Raw genomic sequence first — 14,630 nt, 5'->3', positions numbered from 1 at the left:
TATACCCCTCTCATTTCTGCATGGTAAATATGAAGCTACAGCCAGAAGCCAGTTAGCTTAGCATAAGAACTAGAAACCGGGAGCAACAGCACAACAACACACAAGCTCACTACTTAACATGTTATATTTAATTGTTTAGTTTGTGAAACAAGAGTCAGTGTGATTGTCAGCAAAGCAAGCAGTGGAGACTCCAGGAAGTTACTGTGCCAGGCCAAGAAGTAGTAGTTCACATAACCCCCATAACACTTCAGCCACAGCCAGGCTAACTTTTGTCCCCATTTCCAGTTTTTATACTAAGCTGAGCTAACAACCTGATGGCAGATTCACCGTACAGATGTAAGACTTTTATTGATATTCTCATTTAACTCTTGGCAAGTGTTCGAATAAACGTATTTCACAAAATGTTAAAGAACTATACAAATACACTTACTTTTCCTGTCCAAGCTAACAAAGCATATATGACTGTCTTAACATGGAAAATAACTACGATCTGACTAAAGTCTGTCTGTCCAGAGATTACAGGCAGCCAGATTAGCTTTTCTATGTCACTGATTATTTCATTCAAGCCAAAAAAAATAAATAAGTGTACTTATTCAGGGTCTGCTCGTGTCCTATATCAACGCTGCCCTGTATAGCTTCCATTTTCACAGAGAACAAAGTGGCTTGTCCTGGCACACCCTGCTGTGCCAAGGTGCACCAGCCATAAGCCGATCACTGCTGCTATCTTGGGGTATTTCTGTGGTACAGCTCCCCTCACCTTGCTGGTACATTCACCAGTGCCCTCTGCTTAACAATGCCCTCCACAAGCCCCTTAGGAAGACAGCAGGGAATTTTGGATGACTTCCTTGGGGTTTGAAGCCCTTCCCAAATCTTCACACTTGAAGAGGGAAACGTTTCACAGCTTATTTGATGCGCTTTTCCTTCTTTTTTTTCTTGCATGAGAAGCAAGGAAAAGTGTCCTACTCTGTTAACCAGCCACCAGAACAAATAGGTATATCTACCACACTGGGCTGACAGGGTTGGAGATGATAGAATTACATGTTATTATGTTCATTTTAAATCTAGATATTTTTCCTAATTTTCTCACATTTTCTCTTGCCTATGAAAATGCATAGACATCACTTTTCTCTCCTCAACATGTGTAATTGCAATTTGCAAGAGCTAAACTAATTTTACGACACAGGAACACCTGTATTCATCTCCATATTAATAGAAAACAGGAAGTATAAATCCCAATTTTCCAGCAGCCAGTGTCAGTGAAGATGTTCCTTGAGGGAAAAGGCTGTCTCCTCTCCATTAAAATATTGGTGCTCTCCACCCGCTTTCCCTCTAGAGCGTCCCTTTTGAGCCGAAATCAGATATCATAATTATGAATGGCACCCAATCTACATCACTGGGCTTGACACTTCTAATATCCATATATGCCAATGTACATTTAAGTTTCCACTGTTAAGGTGTTCTCTACATTGAGTTATAGTACTGTGTGGCACCATGGATACAGGCCCCTGTGAGTCTCATTTAGCTGTGGAAAAGGGAGGTTTGACTGATAGGCTCATTTGGATTAAGCACAAGCTCACTGCCCCTTAGAAAAGAAGAGAACAAACTTTTACACTACTCTTGAAGCCACTAAAGATTTGTTAATCTCACACAGTCAGCTATTAACCAAGAGGGAAAACTGGTCCCCTCTATAAATCAACACATCATCCTTTAATATATAAATGCTAGGTGCTATTGTGCGCTGTCCACTTCAACATATATATGCCATCTTATGTTTTTTCATATCTAATCATCATTACATTTAGAAATTTAACCATTAATGAGTGTGAGCCACACTCTGGCTTGTATCTACATTCCTGCATCCCTCTCTGCATGTGTATGTCATTACACTATAGACAGGAAAGCGCCGGAGCCATTGTCAGGTCAGGCTCTACAAAGCTACGGCTGATGTAGGTGGTCTACGTTGGCTCATTAGTAACAACATGAGCAGTGGTCTAATGAACTTAAGACAATGCTAATTAATGGAGGAGAACAAAAGCTTAACATTTTTAGAAAGTGTGAAGCACTGAGTCTGCTTGTATGACAGCGTTTAAGCCACCTTAATCCGCTTGTGATGCGGAGCATGGTGCCTCGACCGCGTGGTGCCTCGACCGCACAGCGCCGGGGCAGGTCAGAGGGAGCAGCTCCATACCTCAGCTGATATAGTCACCTGTGACAATCCTTTATGGGCTGATAAAGTAAAGGAAGTCTCTCAAGGAACAGTGCACTGACTTGGCGGAGGGTCTCCCCTGGGAGCAGGTGTCAGGGTTGTCTATCAGAAGGCTGAAAGGAGAAAAGGGACGTGTTACTGGGCTCTATTGTATCCCGGTTGTCATTGACTGATCGGGTCCATTTAGCTGGCTTTCACAGTGAATGAAACCACCTGAATAGATGAAAGCGAGACAGCCTTCCCGACAAACAAGGAGCCCTGGAATATTCATGGAGGATCTGTGAGGAAAAGATTAATGTATTAGAAATTAAAATGGGGCCCGGACGTATGATCTTGCTCTAACACTTGGCCAGACCTGTGTCACCCGCCGCTAGCGCCTGAAGTCGGCACATGCCGCTGCCAAGGTGGAGAGGAATCATTAAGCACCCTGCCATTGTGTGAGCAGAATAATCAAACTTCACCCCCCCATTCTTTCCCGCAGCACTGACAATGAATAATTCTGGAGCCATTTGCAATGTTAACGGCACCTATCTGGGCCATCCATGCCTTTATGATAAGAGCTCCAAATATGCATTTCAACAGTCTGAACAGAAGCTGCTTCACCGGCATTTCAAAGGACACCTGTCAGTCATCTGAAAGAGCTGTCAGTCTCTGTCACGCAACGGTGCCAGTGAAATGGCCCAAAAGATAATCTTTACTCTCTCTCTCTCTCTCTCTCTCTCTCTCTCTCTCTCTCTTTCTCTCTCTCTCTCCACCTCTCTCTTTCAGATCAGAGCAGTTACATTTGCAATAGAGTGACAAGTGATTTACACTGGAAAATGGATTGTGTTTAAACTGAAAAAAGGGGGGGGGTTATTCTTTTAGGCTGCATTATTCTTTGCTGGTGTACAGCTGTATCAAATATGCTATCATAAATGTGATCTGGGCTACACTGAATGTCATTATGTGTGATACCATGAGCACTAGATGGGCTACTGAGCTCAAAGGTGACTTTGATAATTCCTATCTCTCTAAACAGAGCTCTGTGTCTACGAGGAGTAGGAGCCGAGATGGGTGGGATCAAACAGGTTTGTGTTTCCAAAAAGTTTGACCTTCTGTTGTTTTTAACTGGAATGTGTCTTCAAACAGAGATCACTGCTGTGTGGTTTATCTACCGTGTGGGACAACAGCGCCCAGCTATCGCTCTATAGATTTTTACTTAATAAAATCTTGCTTTCCCAATGGTGCCTCACAGTGTAGATGTGCTTAAACTATGTTTTTTCTTTACTTAAGTCTATAAACCAGTTTGTTACAGACTGTATTTGTATGGCCACTTGGTTGACAAGGAGGCAAGTAAAGCCCACTGCCCCTCCACATGTAGGCCAGTAATTTGTTAAGCACGACTAACTTGTGTGCCACCAGCTGTTGGTGATATTTACAGCTGAGTGCAGAGGATGTGTTTGGACCGAAGCTTGCAGGGCCAGGGCAGCACTAGGCCCAGTCCTACTCCCCTTATGGGCACTCCAAGGGCGAGGATGGCCAGCACTCACAGCACAGACCGCAATACCGTAAAATCACAGAACAGAGATGTGCAGGAAAAAAAAACGCACAAAACAAAATTTTACATACCCTGAACAGCTTGCTGGCTCAGCAGAGTAAGGAGTAAGCCATGTGCTTGTGAGTATGAATCTGGAGAATGACCTTTATGACAAGTCATCCTCTCCAAAATCTCCTCTGTCACTCTCCAAAACGTATAATCCAATAAAGGAGAAAAGAGCCGTAGTATGGATGGCCCAGTTGTTTCCCTGCAGTACACCGCTCTTCCAGTCAAGAAGAGATCACATCTAAGTTATGGAACATTATATCATGCATACCAGACATCAGTGGCACATTTCGATCACTGAAGTCTGCTACAACTGCCTGAAACTGTCTTCAATGTGCTCCTGGGAACTCTGCCAAAAGCCAGAGTCACTTTAGTTCATCCAGCACAAGCCAGTACAAAGCTCTGTGGAAACCCTTATGCTTACCCATCCAAAATTCTTTGTTGTTTTCCAGCGAGTCAGGCCATTTTCACACAGAACAAACAGCAATTTGACGAGCAATTTGAATTTTGGGCACTCCTCTTTGTCACATAGTTTCCACACCATGTCCGCTCCTCCAACAATCTCCTTATTGTGGCTCGGGGAGGACATGGTTCAAGGAGTGAGTCACTCGATGAATGTTCACTTTCATTTCAAAGTGCAGTAGGCTGGCATAATCCCTGATACTGAACCCTGACTCACCAGGTCTGTTTCAGATTGTGCGCTCTGTCCTTCTTCCATTGTGAAAAAGGACTCCCACTCGCACTTCTGACAAGAGAAAGTTCAACTACACGCTCACTGATAAAATTACATGTCAGAAAGACAACAAGGCTGTTGTGAACAAAAACATTACGAGGAAAGCCACTGAAGACAAATGAGAGCACGTTCAAATAATTCACAAGTGAATAAAATTTTATGAGTTAATCAAATGAAGTGAATAAAGGAACAAAAGCGAGTAGTTATCTTGTCTGCAGTTTTTTTTTTCTCCCTCGATTTTGAAATCCTCACACAAATGAATGTCAATAGATGTGCTTGTACAACAGCTTTCTTACAAATTATTCAGTGACTACAATTTTGCAGTTGAAAAAGTCACACATAGAAAGCCATTTACCTGAGTCACAAATGAGTATGTAATTGAGTCCCTAGGGAAAATAACTCAGCTTAACTACTGGAAATAATGTGTAAATTCAATACATTTCCTAATGAGCTCATTTGAGTTTGCTGCAATTATATTTGCTAGTCTAGGTGCAGATAGGATTCTGCAGCTGAGTTGAGGTGAATAAAACCACAGCTCCCTTGTATTCATTAAAATTAGCATATGGACCTGTCAACACTTCTCAGAGGCACGTTGTAACAATGCCATTTAGCCCTGCATCAAGTAATGCCAATGGAATGAATGCATGTGGTGGGTAAATGCCTCCCCACCCCTAGCGACAGGGGTGGAATAGGACTGGCAGTGCTGGCTCTGACGCACAAAAGAGGCTGCATTTTAACAGCCAGGCCCTGGCCTCTGACCAGGGGCCATCCACATCAACACTGCTTACACTCCACCATACCTCCCAGCTACCAGCCCAGCCAACCAGCTCTATACACACACTGAGACAGACAGGGAGACGAGCGAGGCAGGAGAAATGAAGACCGCCAATGTGTGAGCGTGTGTGTGTGTGTGTGTGTGTGTGTGTGTACGGACGTGGGCAGATAGCAGTGGGGAAAGCAGAAAAGAGGAGATAGAAATAAAGATAGGTAGCTCACTGCAAAGTGAGCCTTTGTATCTTCCTCTTAACAGCTGTGTATTGATCTTCCTCGACAAAGTGCTCTTATTTATCTCAATAACAACACTAAAACTTAAAAAATAATAATTATTTCCAATAAATACCCAGAGTGTATCTCTGGATAAACTTAAAAAATATTCTTATCAAAAGGTGCCAGGAATGAAAATGCCCGTGGAAAAAAAAAAAAGCTCCTTTATTGTTGTTTGTCATCGTTACATTGAAGCTGCCAGTGAGAGAAGGTATTGTTGCTCAGTGGAGCACACGAGGCCCTAGTTGCATTGTGATGCCAGGATTTTAAAACAGGTGCGAGTTATCAATAGACCACAGACTATTCGACTCACTCAGCTGTGCCTCTCGATACACTTCAGAACATCGCACGCCGAACAGCCAGCCATGATCTCACACAATTGGGCTGCTTTACTGACAGACACTTTGTTTCCAGATGCATCCAGGTCTAATGGATAGATGGTGCCATCGTTCCAAAGCTCTCAGCTTCTCGATTCAGTTCATATACTTTACCACTAGACTGACAACACTATTTCAACTGATGAAATCTCATTAGGCATTTTGGATATTAGTAGCCACACTGTATTAAGACATAATTAACCTTGTATTTTGCTTGTGACAGCAGAAATGGAGTGAGTGAATTCAGCCCCATGAAAGAGAACACAGGAATAAAAGACAGGCTAAGGAGAAGGCAAGGCCTCAGCTGTGCTCTGCACTGATCTACACACTGTGATTACCTGGAGCAGAAAACCAAATGTAAAGGCCTTGGGCTGGCTTTGATATTTCCATCCTTCGTTTGTCTGCTATGACCTGGGCTACATCTAACAGACCTAGACTGGAGGTCAGTAGGAATCAAGGGAGAAGAGATGAGAGGAGAAATTAAAATTAGAAAAGGAGCACAGCTGAAGTTTTTTGCTTCCACTGTTACCCTAGATGCTGATTCTTGAAATGGCCAAGCACATGCAGGGTTTTCCTCTCACACACACCAACACTCATTACAGTTACCTTTTGTCCACTGTTGGGTGCCATTACCACTCCCACCCCAGCACTAAAAGAACTGGGACCAACTTTATTCTGCAAGGGCGCTTATTAAAAAATTACATATTCACACTTCTGTAGAACAGAGCCTTAATGAGGATGAAGGGAGACTCCTACAGTTTGTCCCCACTGGCAGAAACAAATGAGAAGAAGAATACTGGATTTTAAACAGAGTCTAGTATACATATAGACTGGCAGATTAGGGAGAGGGGGTGGGAGGGGGGCCATGGATCTTTCACAAAGAGGACTGAAGGTGTCCTCCAATTATCAAGCTATCATACACTTCAACAACACTTCATAAAGGACAAAGACTGAACTCATCGAAAGGTTGAGCTTAGTAAGTACTTTTTTTTTTTTTAATCAATAAAAGTTTGAAACTTACCTTCGCAACTGACCAGATGTGGTATGTATAGCTTAGCTTCAGAGTGCAGATGAAAGAACTTGAAAGAACTGGTGCCAGCTTCTCGGTTATGAGGATTTTCTGCTTTTCTCATGTCTTTCTTGGCCTGTTGGTCAGAGAAATGGGCTCTGAAAAATTAGCATGGGTGTTTTTCTCCTTTTTCTATTTAACAGACCATAAAAAAAAAAAAAAGGAAATAATCATTAGGGGAATACACAAGATTCTGCATCCATACATAAAATGCTACAGTGCACATACTACATTTCAAGTCCCCTAACTTGTAGGTTAATTTGTCTAATGGAACAGATGCAGAAAACATATGAAAGAATTGCACTGTTATCAAAACAGCTATTCAAGCTCCACGAGAAAAAAAAAGTTAGTTGCATGGGAATTTAACTGCATTTTGAATCTGCCACAGATTTCGACGACAGCTCACAACCGTTTCTCAAAACATGTTTTTGTGTGTAGAGTAATACAGCCGAGCTCAAATTTCTCTCGTCCCTTCAAGCACAAAATACAAAAGGCCTAGGCTGCCACTACCTGATTCAATCAAGAGTGTTACATTGTATACCCATGGGCAACACAGTGACTTGTATTTTAATTAATAATGTAATACCCTGGTCTCAAAGGCTTGGCCCTTGGCATTCTTTCTGCTTTTTTTGTAAATACTCTCAAGATCCCAGAAAAGATGCTGGGAGCATTTTTCCACACTCAGACTGATGCTGCAGGATTTGATACATAATGTTTGAAACTAAGACTCTCTAGCATTTCAAGCCTTGTGTAAAGGGAGGTTTTTTAGCAATATGTTAAAGCTCAGGGACCAAGGAAAGAACATTTGTCATCATTTGGTTAAAGATGAATTGGAAGAAGAAGCAGCACGATAAAAAAAATAGAGGCGCAAAATTAATTTAGGAGTATTAGAAACAAGTAAGATGGGGGGGTGGGGGGGGTAGAAATTATATATCCTATGTAAGCAGAGTACATGGTGTGAATGAAAGTTAATGTTAAGGGCCATGAGACATGGCCGTGGGTGCTATGTTGTGAGGAATAACAAGCACAGTGAAGGGTAAACGCACGCTTCTTTGGAGATCCTGGACCGGAAAGAAGCCTGAGGGAGCTCAAGGGTTTATGGGATATGGGCTGTGTTCAACCTTTCTCTGCAGCCTCACACACCAGAACAACAGGGAATGATGGCACTTTTACAGTATGCCATGAGACGTACTGACTCATTCGTTCACACATAAGAGAAATGTTAACTAAATGTATAAAAACTAAATGATGGCTGACGCATTTTAAGTCATAGAAAACACTAGAAATGATGGATGCGCTGCTGCCACTCGTGTCACGTTTTTAGCCACACCGGTGGGAGTTTTCATCCTGGCATTACAGATGAAATTTCAGAAAATAAACCTATTTTCAAAGGCATCTGCAAAAGAAATCAGAAATTATGTGATTTATATCAATATTTTATCAGTTGTTTTTTTTTTTTGCTGTTGTTTTTTAAACCACAACTGTGGAAAAAAAATCAAACAAATAACTATAAAACAATTTTCTTAGATCAAAAATTAAATTTTTAGTAGAACAAACATTTTAATTAGCTAACAGGAGCACAGCTACAAGTAAATCTAAAGTGATTATTCCTGCCCTGAGAGAAAGGCTGTCTCCCTGCGCTCTGTCAAAAGGTCAATTATGGCCCCAAACCGGCATGCAGTGACAGTGACCTGGAAGCGCTACTGATGACCCCACATCCAGGGGCCCAAAAGAGTTGATCATCTAACATGTAAGCTGCCCCGAGCCATGGAAATCTGACATTTGTCCTTATTCAAATGAACACAAACAATATGCATCTCATGCCTCTCCCTAACCTGTGCCAAATCTAAGGCATAGGGACCAGCAGTCTTAACACATTGTCCTCCAATCCAAGTCCATGCCCTTCCCTGTGAATACAGCCACACAGCAGTCACACACAGAGCCTGCAGAAAGAGCAGACTGCGAAAAGGCGCCATCTTCACCAGCATCTACAATAACTCTGGTCATTATAGTTCTAGTCTACAGTGCCGGGGTCACAAATTCAAAAAGGGTTACACAGTAAAGGAAAATGTTAAAGGTTGGAAAAATTCAAGATATGTGAACTGTCTTTGTGAATACTTTTTAAGTCGATGTTGGCTGTCATTGAGAGACCTAAAATCTAAATCCTTAAAATGAAAGCAATCCATATTTTCATAATAACAGTGGATCAAATGACTTTGTTTAATGCGGTTAAAGGGGTCGTTTGTTGTGATGGACCCGCAGAAAATTATCATCCAACTTTGCAGGAGCCCATCATTTTCACCTGTATTCAGCATAAAAGCCTGAAACACTCCCTATCCACTATACACTACCTGTCTCACACACCAAACAGCAGACAGACACAGTTAGCAACTTGCTGTTGAACATTACGGAGCATGTTGCAACTATACGCTATCTGTTGGATGTGTAAGCAGACAATTGTTTGCTGATTAGTTCTCCATATTAACTTAAAAGGTGATAATATATCTGTCACCTCAGGTTTAAAAATAAATTATCTAACTCTAAGTTAAAAGACAAGGCTGGCGTTAATCTTTATTTTCTTTCTTTCAATAAATCTCATGAAAAGACCAAAATGTGTTAGTCCATTTGAGTACTTTACTTCCCTATCCTGCCTATCACTGTTATGCCTAAACTCATTCCAGGATATATACAGCAATCCTTAAGTTAAATTTGATACCTTTAAATACCTTTTTTTATTACCTTCGGATTTTCTTTTAAAACCATCACGACACTGAGTTGCAAGTGTTAATCAGCGTCCTTATTAACGTTGACACAGATTTTGACATATATAACACTATACACAACAGAATAGATTTAGAGACTCACTGATGTTGACTTCATATTGCACACATTTATTTCACTTTGTGAACAAAAATAAAACTACATAAAATGTGCAATGAAGAGTACAATTCCAGCAGGCATTCACTGCACGAACTGCTGACGCATTACAAGCTGGCATCTGCTAAATGAACTCTTGCTGATATCACTTCACAAACTGGCATCCACTACATGAACTGGTGGACTGCTATCACTTGATTTTAACATAAACCTGTGCTATAGCCCTAATATGAACTCATGAGCAAAAGAATCTTATGGAAAGTGTCTTAATTGCATGGCCTTTTCTTCAATAGTTTTCTCCATTTTAACCAGTTCCTCTTTTTTCTCTTTGTATCTCCTTCTGAGTGACCCATCTATGGCCACAAAATGGTAAGGGAAAGCAGGAGGACCCTGTCAAGTCTTCTCTCCTGGCAGGAACATTATGAAAGAGGAAGTGCATGGCTCGCAGAAGTTTTTCCAACTGCCACAGAGTAAAGCCTGCCTTTAAAGTGGAGGATGTGAAGTCCACAGCTTCCAACAGTGACAACCTGAGCACCTCCGTAGAGCTCTGCATGCTCTTTCTGGAGAAGCCAATTTGAAATTCACACTGGGGCCATCCATGCCAACTGATAGTAGTTCCCTCATATTCAGTTGTGTAACACATTCCTGTGAATCAATACAGAAGAGAAGAGAAAGAGAAAGTCTGTTAAAAATAATCATTCTGATACAGTAAAATAGATCTCAACATTCACAAAGCTTGGCACTTGGGGCTAAGGAGAAGCATTACTGCATACACATTTGATTTCAAGTATTAGCTGGTATTTTAACAATAAAATTATTTTGTGGTGTTTTTTCCAACAGAAAAACTTGAGCCAAATATTACATGTCTATAACTGTGATAGGTTATTGAACTTAACAAAATACTAAAAACATGTTTTTTTCTTGTACCTTGGAGCTATACCCCACAGGTTAATAAATGCAGGTAGGCCTACAGCTTTCATTCAAGTAACTGCAGGCATTTGGCCAATTTAATCTTTTTGTGTAGCTAACAATAAATTTGCCAACACTGCCCTATAATACATAAAATCTTTGTGAATAAATAACTCTTCAAATGAGTGACCACAGGACGCCGTCTAAGTAGGCCTATATAGCAAAAACATGAATATTAATTTACCTTGATGTGATGCAACAAATCATAGGCCCTTCCATGTCCCAAGAACCGAGATCCAAAGTATCTGGATTGGACACAGCCATCCTCCCAGCATCGAACATGGATGTCAAGCTGTTTTTTTCTTTGACGCCTGATTGAGGCTCTCATCAAACATCAACATGAATGGCCCAGCCTTGTTGATGCCATCAATAAGTTGTTTTTTTTTAAAGAACGATGCTAATCCAAATCTGATCATGTACCCGGTTTTGTCTTTACCACACGTGTCTTTACCGAGGGGGTGTTTAACTGCAGTGTTTAGACACCACGCGCAGTGTCGGTGTGGCGCCCAGAGTCACCCGCGGGTCAGACGTAGTTGCTGGAGCCGTAACGTTGCCTTGTACCGTGGCGGCAGTTTGCGGTAATGGTGGTGGAGGTGCAGCAGCACAGAAAGTTGAGAGTGGTAGAGTTAACTGCTCTCGCCGACCGGGCATTCCATTTTTATGTTTAGTCGATTGCATATGCGACCGAAGTGTGTTAGCTTCCATCCAGTTTACAGTTTGTTTTTTTTTTTTTGTTTTTTTTTTTTACAAACCGAACAATAAGCCTGCCGGTTATTCCCTACTACAGGCCTGAGCCAGTCCCTGACCCAGCTGTCAGAAAACTTGCATTTGCCCATGACGACGACCATGGTTGTCTGGACGCTGATGATGTACCTAAACTTGTCAAAAACGTAAGCTAGCCAGTTCACTATCCAGGTGAGCTGAGCGCGCACAGCGTTTGAGATGTCCACCGACCACTGAATATGACGTCATCATCAGTCGGCATCAATCATACAAAGTTGAGACTTAAGGTTTGAGATGACTAACGACTAACGATTGAGGCTAACACGAACTTTAGTAGGTAGAATTTCAGTCAGAATAGGATACCTCATTGTCTGAAAAAAATAATACCCATTTAAAAAAATAATACCTCTAAACCACATTTAACACTTAATGGCCTTAAATTTGGTAATTTTGATTTATCACCTTTTAATACTTTTTAAAACCCCGCGGACACCCTCCTCACTAAGAGTGAATGACATTCACTCTTAGTGAGGATATAAATCTTTTTTTTAAAAAAAGGGTCGAAAATATATTTTTTGACTATGCTAAGTCATTTCCTGAAAAAGCTGGTCACTGCATTTTATTGTCTTTTTACAAAAATCACTCAAACAGGAGTAAACAGTGAATTTGCAAGAATATTTTCAGCAGTCAGCAGTATTTACAGCAGCAGGACAGTGTATGTGCAACTCAAAATATCAGTTCACTGTTGCTTTTGTTCTTTTTGTGGGATTTGATTACAATAAGAAAAACAATGAATGTGACTAGACTTTAATTCTGGTAAAATATAACAAAAATCCGTAAGTCCATATGTAGCCTTTCAAGCTGAGCCCAACATGAGCCCGTTTACTACACTGGAGTAAAAAGCTTTGCAAACACACCTCTATAAGAGGGTTATTGCCGTAACACCGGTATACACAGTAAATTCCCCCTGAATAGCACTTGCCTGAAGCAACACCTACCATAGTAAATGTTTATCCATGTGGACTTCCCATCTCATGCTGTTTTGTCTGTGTGAGCAGAAGGTAGCGGCCTGGCCTGCAACTGTATGACACAGAGCAAAGGCTCTCATGTCTTCAGGGCGTTCCACAGAGCATGATCATGAAAAGCAGAAACATGAAGAAAACTGCAAAAGGTTGAGCCATGGAAACGTCTTTCTCCTGCACGTCAGTTAATTTCCTCTTTTTCCCTTTGGTTCCACATCACTTTTCTATTATGTTTCGAACACAGTGAAAACATAATACAAATCATGCTGCTGGAAAAAAAAAAATCTAATCATTACACCCTCAAATGAAAAAATGGATACCAGTGAAAAATGTAAGGGAATTGTTATTTTTCACATTCTAATTCACATCACAAGGAACCGAAAAGAAACACATGCTGTATATCAGATTGGTTTGGTGCCTTTTGCCCCAAGCCATGCAGCACACACTGATATTAGTTTTAAATACAGATTGCTGGCAATAATAGAACAGACGAGTCCATGCCTGCCACATAGGCCCAGACTGGAGTGCCCCACGTTGCTGGCTTGCCAAGACAGCTTCAATCAAAAAGCTCAAATAAATGTAGTTCTTTGGGCTCTGTCAACTGTAAACTGTTATTGATCCCAACAAATGAAATTTGTTCACGTTGATCGATCAAACACATTATCTGTGTTTTCCAGTCTATTACCAGCAAGTGGAAACTCAGAAGGCATCAATAAATAGAGTTGGGTCACCCCGGGTAGATTCCTTTCAAGCTAGAAGGGCTGTAAAAACAGGCGACCAAACATAAGTACTTGTACTTAAAGGTAATGGACCTGCATCATGACTAAACGCTAAGTGCCTGGGGTGTCTAGCTGTGGAAAGCACTTCTGTTGCACCTTCAAGGTCTAGAGACACTTGTGTATGTACTGTATACTTGCCCTCCTCTCTTCTGCCCCTCTTAATACCCCCCACCCTTGCACACCAACATATGAAAGCCTTCCAGCTGGCATCCGACGCCTGTACTTGGCAGGTCGGGGGTAACATGAGAATTAAACCTATATCGCCCCAGTTACCAGTTCTCAAATATCAGTGGAGTCCAGCACTTCACTAGGGACCGGTGAGAGGAAAGCATGTCAGTGGAACAAAAAGCTCCTCCTGGCACTTCTCCCCTCAGCTGTTCTGTTTATTGCCATTGCACAAGTAAAGTTTTCATGTGGAAGTAGGTACAAATGATCCTGTGAAGGAGGGATCCATCTGAACCTTGGATGACAAAGTGGTATATCTACATTTCATCTAATGTGCTGTTTCAAAGACAAAATCTTCCTGGGCATGAAGCAGAATGAGTACTGCTTTTTTCTGCTGAATTATAAGACTCTATGACTAAGAGACATGCTGAACTAGCTAGCTTTACACTGTCTTTTTCACTCCTACATACAGTTAAATACCCTCGCTTTTAGGTACATTTAGCTATAAACTAATACAGTCTATTGCAACAGGCCTGCAATAAATTGTCATGAAGGTTACAGTGTTTACAAGGTTTTTGAGGACTTTCGAGGGGTGTGGGGTCAACTTTATGGCAGTTTGGAAAGCGGTGATTTGAAGCAGAAATACACTGCTGATATCAACAGGATGGACAAAATATTAGAAACACCTCACAGTGTAATATCAACTTGATAAACTGGCAACGAAGTACAAGTTGCATTCTTACTTGGGAACTAAAGGTGTGTTTCCTTATGGAAATGACCATTTCTAACCCTCAAATTAAATAAAACTTGTTTATCTCGTAAAACAGCCAGTATTTTTGGTAGAAAACACATAAAATAACTTATGTGTAATAACTAGCTTTGCAGATTGTTATACTTGCTTAATTTCCCTGTGTGAGGTTCAGAAACCTCAGCTGAACTTGACTAAAATCACTTCCCTCTATCCTTTCACATTTCTTCAGACTAACAGAAGAGTGACAGCTTGTCCACAAACCAGGGGCAGTCTTACTAGAAATAGGAATATCCGCTCTCTACAGTGATAGAGCAGCTCTGATAGCTCCTTTAT

Source organism: Toxotes jaculatrix, chromosome 15 (assembly GCF_017976425.1).
Source record: "Toxotes jaculatrix isolate fToxJac2 chromosome 15, fToxJac2.pri, whole genome shotgun sequence".
NCBI classification, from domain to species: Eukaryota; Metazoa; Chordata; class Actinopteri; family Toxotidae; genus Toxotes; species Toxotes jaculatrix.
The sequence above is the reverse complement of the archived record's forward strand: the minus strand, read 5'-3'. Positions refer to the sequence as shown.